This window comes from Drosophila subobscura, chromosome O, assembly GCF_008121235.1.
Source record: "Drosophila subobscura isolate 14011-0131.10 chromosome O, UCBerk_Dsub_1.0, whole genome shotgun sequence".
NCBI classification, from domain to species: Eukaryota; Metazoa; Arthropoda; class Insecta; order Diptera; family Drosophilidae; genus Drosophila; species Drosophila subobscura.
The window spans coordinates 16,086,225-16,096,830 of NC_048533.1; positions in this window are offsets into that span (position 1 = coordinate 16,086,225).

The following is a 10,606-nucleotide window of genomic DNA, read 5'->3' on the forward strand; positions in this document are numbered from 1 at the left end:
TGACTCATCCCTCTCAATGATCTTTTCCTGGCACATTTGTCGGGAAATGTTTTCCTTCTGCTTCTTGGTTCATTTTTTGATTGATTGCCCAGAAAAACCACTTGAAACTGTCAAGGGCGCACCGACAGGGAGGGGGACAGGGGAGTGAATGCAGGGGAATGAAGTGAAAATCACTTTTCGATGCACACACAGGCACACATAGCGGAGGAAAATCGTTTTCCTATAAAAAACTACTTAACGCAGAAGAGGAGCATGGCCAAGAGGGGAGGGCCGGGAGGATGCATCATGTTAATAACTAAATTAAGGAATGAGACACTGCTTCTAGGACAACCGATCCGATCCAATCCAATCACTCGAAATCGATGCCGAAAGACAATCGAAATTTCATCTGAAAATTTCGAAACATTTTTGGGGAATATTTGAAGTACATTTATTCTAAATTAGAACCAGGGAATTTTTGAGTATTTCTCATTTGCAGGTTGCAGTACAACTTGATTTTTAGATATCCCTAGTGAAGGAACCAACACTTTCCAATAAACAAGAATGAAAGAAAAAAAAATATTCTGTACCAAAAACTAATTGGATTTACTACCGGATCGATGGTTCGGTCCCCTGTTAAATCCAAAGAAAACTTCAAAATATTTAATACGATTGAATGACAAGATGCTAGACTCTTTTGTTCTTCAACAGTATTTTCATACAAACAATTATTTATTGAAACATTTATTTGGAAAGCAAAGCTACACCAAAAATTCGTTTTGATTCAATTATTTGTACACTTTTTGCACTTTCAAGCAGCAAAGCTGATACAATTCCATTTGATTGCATCCATCGTCTCAGAGTGCTTTTGTCTTCAAATTTCTTTCCAAATTGTTCTCTCTAATATGTGGGAAAAACTAAGAATGGAAAACATTTCCAAAAAGCGAATGCACATATGAGTTGAACGTTTGATTTTCTCACAGAAAGAAACAATGAAAAATTTAAGAAAATGTCAAGAAATGTCTGCAAATTGGGAAAACGAAAAGAAGGGAGACTTAGAGCAAAGAGTGGGCAAAAGAAATAATAATCTAGCTGGCCAAAAAACAAGAACGCACAAAATAAATAAATTTATGTGCACTTCCGTTTATTTTTTCTCGGTTTTTCTTTTCTTTTTTGGTTGTTTTTGTTATTTCTGGTTTTCCTTCCGCTAAAGTAAATAACAAATATTATTATCGCATGACCAGCAGCAGCAGCAGCAGAGGGAAACAGAGCCAAAAATAGTAGAACAGGCGAATGGACACGAGGGGGGAGGCAGAAGTGCAGGAGGGAATGGAAGGACATCGGTCAGGAGGGAGTCTTCGGTTGGGTGGTCTAGGGCGTGGCCTTTGGCTGCATTCTGCAAGTGCCAAACAATATAGGAAATTCTCAATGCTCGTACGAGTATTTATCAAAATTGAAGGAAGTCGTGGAAAAAAGAAAGTGATAGATGCCAGCACAAAAGCAACAACAATTTAATTATATTTTCATACAAAAAAAAATATTTCAAAACCAAAGCGATGGCACCTCATGGTGCTTGGAAACATTAATTATATAACTTGTTCCTTCATATAATTATATGCGATTATTAGTTAATTCATAAATACATTTCCTGAAATATTTGCATTAATCAGGAAATTAAATATAAGTTTTTATTTCGAGTGTAACGAAGGAGAAATCTCGGTATGTGCTTTGTGATGGGCTGCAGAAGGAAGCCAAGCTGTCCGAAGGGAACGGCAAAGAACGGAAGCATTCGACGTTGCTGTTGCACCTTGTTGTTAGTGTTGGTGTTGCTGCCACCGCATTGTGCAAACAACAACAAATGGGAGAAGAGCAAACAAAACACACACACATGCACCAATGACCAACACCAAAAACCATATCGACTCAATGAAATTATTAATGGTCAACACAAAAATGCGGCCCAAACAACAAGACTGTGCTGGACGGAGCTGTGGTCACCACCCGAAAAGTGGACGTGGGGCACACGACTTCGAAACAGCAAACAGAGGCCACAGAATGAGGCAGGGACTGTGGCCGAGGCGAGGTCGAGGCACAGCCAACTCTGTGTGAGGATCTCCTCGAGCAGAAGCCGGCGGCAGCGGCAGCCCAAGCAAATAAATAAATAAATAAACAACAAACTCTAATTAAACGTTGTCTCCACTCTCTGTCCCTCTCCTTCTCGCTTCCTCTCTGTGTGCTGGTATTTTGATAAGGTAACGCAACCAATTACTCTCTTTTCCCAGCTCCTCGCCCTGCAGCGAGGCTCCTCTTATCGCACTCCGTACGGGTCACAGTTTGTGGACTCTCGGCCTCGGACCTTGGACTTGTGCTTGTTAAAAACTTTTTGCCAAAAATTCAATCTGTTTATGCCACAACAAAAGCCAAAAGGGAGTCGAGGAAGACCATGAATACGGGCAAAGCGTACAAGAAGCGGAGGCCGAGAAGTGCAACAAAAGTGTGTTCAGAATTTGTGTTGGTTTCAAGGTCAGCTGAAGGCAAATCAGTTTATGGGAAAAAGAGTTTAAAAGATGATTTCTAAAGCATCCAAAACGCAGCGTAAGCTGATATTAACAATTCCAAAAAAACCATTAAACCAGCTGAAAGAAATGTCTTGGAACAAAGATAATAACTATTTCTCGAACCGGAACTACCTTTTAAACAATGTGCCCCCAATAAGTCAACATATTCATGACCTCAGTGACCTTTCTATGCGTTCGAGCAAGCATTTACATATCACATTCCTCCTCCATCTGGGTTGGAGAACTGTTAGCTCTTAAATCTTGCGAAATGCCATAAAATACCCGTAACGTACCGGACCAAGGAAATGCTGCCAAACCGGCTGACTAAGCTGACCAAAAAATTATATATAACATTTGTTGTTCTTGTCCAGGTTCGATTTGCATAACAAACAGAAAAACCGAGCCAAAAAACGCAAAATAAAACGAAATTTATAAATTGATTTCGGGTGAGACTAAAAATAAAACAAAAGCCCCAACAACCAAAGATGGGAAAAGCTTCAGGGATCCGGAATCAGGAATCGGGCAGCAGGCATGGGGGATTGGGGATTGGGGATTGTATTGGCTGCTCGGGGCCGGGCCGTGCCGTTTCAGCAGAATTATTGCATTTTGAATATTGGCATTTACGTCAAATTAAATTTAATTGTCAGTCCAGTGTCGAAGCAGAAAACGCAAAGCGCCAAAAAAATGTTTTAAAACGAATTTCAACAACACGAGCGGGAAAATGTGGATACCCTTCAAAGTACCAGAGGATTCAGAAAATAGATTTTCAAACAACTCTGCAGATTTCCTTTGAAAGTATTGAGAGCTTCATGAATGTTTTTCTTTAGCTGATAATTAAATTTCAAATAGTTTTCCTATCATTAATTGTAATTTAAATAATGAGGAGGATATAATTAATGCAAAAACTATTTAAACCAATGCCATTTTCTGAGATAATCTTCCTTAATAGAATGTCTAACATATCACAAAAGTAAAGATATCCTTTCCCGCCGAAAGGGTAGTCAACGAATCGAAAAACGAGACAAAAATTCGCTAATAAATGAGGTGGAGCCTTTAGGGAAGGGGACAGGGATGAGGGCCACACCGCAAAAGCGACAGAAAAATTACATTAAATGCTGAATAAAACTTTGTGTGTGTTTTTTTCTTTCGATTTCTGTTCGAATCAGCAAGGAGGACGGACAGGACAGGACGGAGAGCGACTCATCGTGTGACGTCGTTTTCAGGTTGGTTGTTAATCGCATTTCCTAATTATCAAAACTCATAAATTTCGTTTAATGGCTCGTCCGGTGAGCGAATCGGAGATGGAGCTCGGGGCCACAGACCAACCCATCGATGCGATGCGATCGGACGGCAGGCTTTAGAGTCGCCCGCTCTCCTGCTGCCGCTCCACTTCCATTTCCCCTCTTTGGCAATGCACTCTCTCTCGCGCTGCCATAAACCGTGAGGGGAAAAGCACGACCCGAGCGAGAGAGAGCGAGATGCATGAGCATTTCCCCTTTCTGTGCACTTACAACGAACCCGTTGAGTGCTTACACACACACACACACGCGATACTGCTGTCGTCCCGCTCTGGCGTGCGCTCGGTCCAAGCTTTCGTCTAAGAGGGGTGGCCACTGAGTGAGAGAGCGCAGCCACCATTATGGAAAGTGAAATGGATATATCGCAATTGCGCCTGCACATAACAAGGTCGGCAATAAATCAAAAGACCAGCAGCGGGGGTGGGTGCGGGTGTCCGCAGGAGAAGAGCCACACAAAAAAAACAAGACGTAGCAAACGGCAAACGGTGGTTTGACAAAAATCAAATCAAAATGCCATAAAATACCCCAAGCGGGAGGCTGTTACCTCTCTCTCTCGCTTTCTCACTCTTTTGCTTCATCTCCCTTGCTCCTGGTCTCGCGCTCTCTCTCTCTGCCCCACGTTCTCTTTGGGGCATGAGGCTGGGCAAACAACAAATGAATTATTTGCAATTAATTGAGCGCAAATTTGCAAAATACTTTCGTGTGTCTGCGCCTTTCGCTGAGTGAGCGACTGCATGCATGTGAGGGCTAGTGTGGGTACCAGAGAGTGGGTGTGTGTGTGTGTGTGTCGTGCATGGTGTTTGAGTGTGTTTGCGTGCAGGATGATGATGGATATGCCTTCCCGAAATATTGGTTACGATCTCCTCTCTGATTGCGTGTACCCCTGCACCTCCCACAACCACAACCCAAAAAAATGTTTCGTTTCAGTTTATGGCGAGCAATTGAGTGAAAAACAAATTTCACTATGGCTTTTCCTCAAACTTTTCGTGGGCACCATTTTGATTTAATAGCTTAGAAGAAATTGTATTGAAATGTTTCTGATGTTCGCAAATGATTTGGGGATTTGATTTTTTGATTTGACAATGGGATGGCTAAATGGCAACCATTTCTAGGAACGAGGCTGTGTTGTGTTTTAGCTTTGTTTTGAAATGTTTTGATTTATTTGGAAAAGCAACAAAACAACTTGGAATGAATATTCCATATTTTAGATCACAATATCTCACAGGAGTACTGCTCATAATGATTACAAAATGACACCAGAACCTAAAAAATAAATTAGACATCGGTAAAAGAGGAATTAATTTTTACTTGCAAGGGAAATCTGACTAAATTTATTTGTCTGTACATAAAATCAGGGTAATCCATTTAACCCACTCACCTAACTCACCCCCAACGAGTAGGGCTATCACCAAATCATTTCCTACTTTTCAGACCTAATGATCTCTGGAAAATCCCCCACAAAACTCTTTTACGACAACCGAAATGGACACTTTTGTGACTCTATAAGTGCGAGAGAGTCTATAAATTCAATGAACTCTGGCAGAGTGAACGAGCAGTATGTTCTGTCAATTTCTGGTGTTTACACGCACACACAGAGACAACTTTCACATTTTACGAGTTTTATATGGCCCCTCAATGCGATGATGAGGACGACGCTGACGCTGATGATGATGATGATGATATTTTCACTTGAGAATTTTACGAGCAACAAATTGCGCTACAAATTACACGATAAATAGAAAATTATGACGGAAACCAGCCAGAGAGACCAAAAACCTGACGACCCCGAAGACTCGGCCTAGGGCAATGGCTAAGCATGGGCAACCCTCGGGCGACCCTTTCACCGTTGGCTCGTAAAAATTCCCGATACGTCAGCCCTGGGATTGGGCACTCTCCTTCGTTTTCTAAGTGTTTTGTCATTACGGCAATATCCCTATCTGTCTCTGTGGCTGTGTGCTGGGTGCTGGAGCCCCCCTCCTGGTTTACAAGCTGTCAAAAAGTTTTGTTTTGTGTAAATTAAATTGTTGCTCCTTTTATTGATATTTTATTTGGGTTCGGGGCCGTGATTTGGTCGGGGAATTTTCCCCTTGGAAGTGCAGCACTCGGAAAGTCGTAAAGTTGCGAAACGCCCAAAACAAAGGGAAAGTTTTTACGAGCGGAACTAAGAACAACAGCACGATTCTTACCTTTTCGAGAACTAGGCAAAGAACAGGGCTTAAACGATGCCCAACGAAGATGAAGATGGCCAGGAGTCGGAGTAAGACAACAATAATAAATTATATTGGCCTTCTCGGTGGTGGTGCTGCTGCTCTCTTCAAGGACCTTTGCCCAATAACAGGTTGTTGGGTTAAGCATCGATATCCATGGCGGCGGGGTCGTAAATTTTCGGTTAATTGAGCGTTTCACACCTTGCAACGCCGCCTGCAACGTGCCTGCCCCATTAACGAACGTGTCAAAAGTGACAAGTATTCCGCTTAAACTTGAGCAACTTATCGACCATTTCATAAAGCATGGGTTATCTATGGCCTCCTCGCTGTCTGCTCAGCCCTTCTCTGGCCCTGCTTCGGCCTGCATCCTTGGCCACGTGTGGTCGACTGCCACACTGCCACAGAACAACCTCCCCGCCCCACCCCAAAAAAACTGCTTCTAATTGATGACATTCATTTTTCTGAGGTGGGGCATGGACAGGTATTTTGTAATTAAGCCACTTGAGCCCTCTCCAGATTGGGTACAGAGTAGGGGCAGTCGGGGGGGATGGACAACATGTCAAGTCCCCAATTGAAATATATTGCAGGTGGAGAGCGAAGACCAAAGACACAAAGACAAACAAACACACAGCCAAAGCATTCTATCGGCTGAGTAAATGCTTTTTTTGACACAGTCTAATGCGACTTAATGTTGCGGTTACGCACTGTACACTGCGTACAGTGTGGTTCGAAAGTGTACGTAGGGCTCTAGAACTACAAAAGTTATCATTGGACATTTTTTGTTCTGGGTTAAAGATAAGTCAGAGGTTTTTTGTGTACACTTGAATATACTTTTGCCATACAGTTTCGGCCTGCACTGTACACGTTTTATCTGTTTGCTCGCTGTGCCTCTAAAAATAATCATGGGAAATACTTTTTACCGAGAATGGAATGGAACATGCAGGTCGCTCTATGAAATCCACTCAATCATTCTGCTTCACTTCACAACAAAAAAAAGTACAACAAAAATAAAATAAGAAAGAAAACGTTTTAACTGATCGCTCAATCACTGATATACATAGGTTACGTACAGATATACATTTACGTTTACTTATATATATTTGTAGATATATAAAACAGCGATCGCTGGGTGGCAGAGTGGCCAAACAGGGGTACCTCGGAGGGGCAGGGACGCTGCCTTGAATTGAATTCATTGTTCAGAAGCGTGTTTTTTGGTAAGTCACCCACGTGATTGTTTGCTTTTGGCTTGATAAGGGGCTGCCCCCCCGCCCAACCTCCCACAGCGCCTTACCCTACTGTCCTGCCCATCGTGGTGTTGGAGCAAGACCAAAGGTCAGCCAGCAGGTGACGAGGTTGTGCCTCAGGCTCTTTGGCTTCTGTGGGAAGATTCCAAAGGCACATTCTTTTCCAGAGGGTGGGAACATATTGATGGCCTTTTCTTAGCTTTATTGGCATGCAAAATTTGATGACTGGTTTTATTGGTTTATGCGATTTGCAAAACTCATTTCGAAAGAGACTCCAAGTCGAAGGGGAGATGCCCTTATTTTGGCTACATTTCCACTTACAACTTTAAGCACACAATTATAGTAAATTTCTGTATGTTGAAGGTATCTGGAAGTGTCTACATCTTCTTGTGAATCACTTAATTGGGTCCCCAATTCGATGCACAGTGGACGCAGCTCGAAAAGGATTCCAAAATATTTATTCCTCTTTAATGGTCAACCCCCGTGGATAATCTGCGATCGGTCTCCGTGCAGTCACCATAATGCGAGCCACAAGACAATTTGCAATCTAAATGTTCAGCTAAAACTACTGTTAAAATTAAAATTAACCATATGAGAAGAAGAAATCGCATAAAAGCCAACTTGTCCATCCGTTTCATCTAAAGTTTCTCGCCACAGTTTTTGGGTACGCGCCAGAGCGACGCATGGAGAAATGTTCGTTTTACGATCATTGTGGGATCGTAAAATGTCTGGCCTGACTGCGTGTGGAACATTTAATTTGATGCTGAAATACTGATACTGACAGTCCCGGGCCGAGAGACTGTGCCGAGAGCAGGCACTTAAATTGCATATAAAAGTTGGCTTTTATGATTGGCCTTCTATTAGCAAAATAAACTATTACGTGTTAAATTGCACGATCCAGCCTGCCGTGCAACAACAACAAAATGATCGTAAAATGCATGCAACACTCTTAAGGTTGGTTGGATACCCCGGGGATCACCAGTGTGCCTCTTGGAGTGAGGCAGAAGCTGCCCAGCAATCAAAGGATGTGTCTCCAGTCCGCTTGTACTTCAGGTCAGAGTGCATCTGGCAAGGTGTCATCTTACATGTGCGGCCATGGATGGAGTGCCAGCAGGCAGGCAGGCAGCAACTCAAAATGGAATTGGAAAACGAAAGCGAAAGTGAGTTTGCAGGGTAAATGAAATTAAGAACGCATCCTTTGCTGCGCATCGCTGATTGTTTTGTTTCAATTTCTGGTTGCGCCCCTCCGACAAACGACAGGCAGAGTGAGAGAGCAAAGGACTGACGAAGTCAGTGTTAGGGGAGAGACTGTGTACATCATCGTACTCTAGGTTGAACCTTCTTCAAGCAACTTCTCTAGCCTCTCTTCGCGTAGACATGGTGTAAGTGCCCAAGTTTCTGTTGTATTTCTACGAAGTCAGGAAGCATTTTTCGGGGGAAATTTTATGTGTGTGTCTACCTGAATCCGCTTAGTGGTTGTTAGTGTCCTCGGTGCTCTGCCTCTGCCTTTGACGACAAGAAGTCAAACTCTCGATTTACGACCATTTTGTTTGAGTAATTTCTGGTCCCTCAGTCCCTGGTCCTGCGGTCCTTCACCACATGCTTGGCAGTTGTGTAAATTGTACAGTTTTTACTTTCAGCTGTCGAGCTGTGCTCGAACTCCATCCAAGACTAGCTAAGGAGTCCTTTTGAGGGAGTGCCAAGCCAGCTCCCAGCCAGCGAGATATTTTAATTGTTGCTCATAACAATATTATTGGGCAAGAGTAACTCAATTTTGGTCTTTAATGCGCTGCTTTTATGAGTTGTCGATGTAAATATTTAATGCTCCTCTACGATCGCCGGATCGTAACCATATTTCATTGCCTCATTTTCGTTTTCCCAATCAAATAGTTAAATAAAAATGCACCAAAAACGTATAGAAAATACAACCGAAAGGAAATGTTCACGATTCAATTAAAAGATCGTAAAAAGTTCTTCTGAATGGTGTGGACTGGTGGCGCACCACAACAGAGACGTTTGCCTCCAAAGTGATTTTGTCGTTAAAATTCCCTCAAATTGTTGTTAGAACATAAAAATCACCTAAAAAGTGGCAATAAAATCAATCGAAACCTAACTGAAATGGGACTAGGCTCGAGACACAAAAACCATGACTCCCCCGCATGGCAGGCCATCCCTGATAGAGGAATTTCACGATTTATGGTCTCAGATAAGGAAGATTGTGTTTGAGACACTCGAAGATTGAAGCCACACGGCCTATATCTCAGGTTCTACCCGTGAATTATGATGGTTTGATATTTTAATTTGGAAATTGATTCCAATGGACTGTGTATTCCTATGGAATGCATTAATATGTCAACATTTATGCTCAGAAATAACCCTTAATATTTTGATCTCGATTATCCATCGAGGCAACATTCAATTAGTGGCATAACTCAAAGCGAACCCAACCAAAACCCACGAAAACTACGCAGCCACCAGAAAGTGATAAAAATTGAAAACTCTGCAAACGCGCACATGCAACAGTTGCACTCTCGACGTGCCACATCCAATCAGCGGGCAACGGGCCACGACAGCAGCCATTGGCAGCGGGCAAATCAACATCAAAATCAAATTCATTGCATGGCCATGGTCATGACCAGGTCTAGACACACACACACAAACACATACACATAGGAGTGATAGCCGGGCGGAGGGACAGACAGCAGCGTCAACAGTCGTCGGACGCGTTCTAAATGCGGCGCAAACGCGAAAAACCGTTAAGCATCAATTTTGACGCATCATAAAACTGCAATGAAGTGATAAGTGCCGCTGCTGCAACACAAATATGCAACAGGAATGTACAGTTGATAGATATTCGCTGGCAGTGGCTGCGGGGCAGTGTTGGGGCATGGCAGAGGGAGCGCCACAAAAACCAGAATCTACAAATGGAACTCCACTCGGGGGTCCAGGCCGAACGAGCGCACACAGCCCGTATCTGAGCGATAACAATGCAAATGCAATGACTCCCACACCAACATGTGCCAGTGTGTGTGTGCGTGTGTGAGTGTGGGTGTCAGCTGCAAGTGTGTGTGCATCTGTGTGTCATGCAGCAATCAAACAAAACAAGACTTTTATGAACACCGCGGGAAGTTGACAGCTTGCATCATTGTCATGATGCATGCAAAAACGGTGCAACTTCCACCCATGCCTCCATGCCACCATCGCTCCGTGCCGTGCCTCTGCCGCATTGTGTTGGCCCTCCCCCTTGCTCCCGCTGGTTGGCCAATTTTATGGCATCGCGTGTGCAATTATGTTTATGGATATTGGTAACGTATAAATGA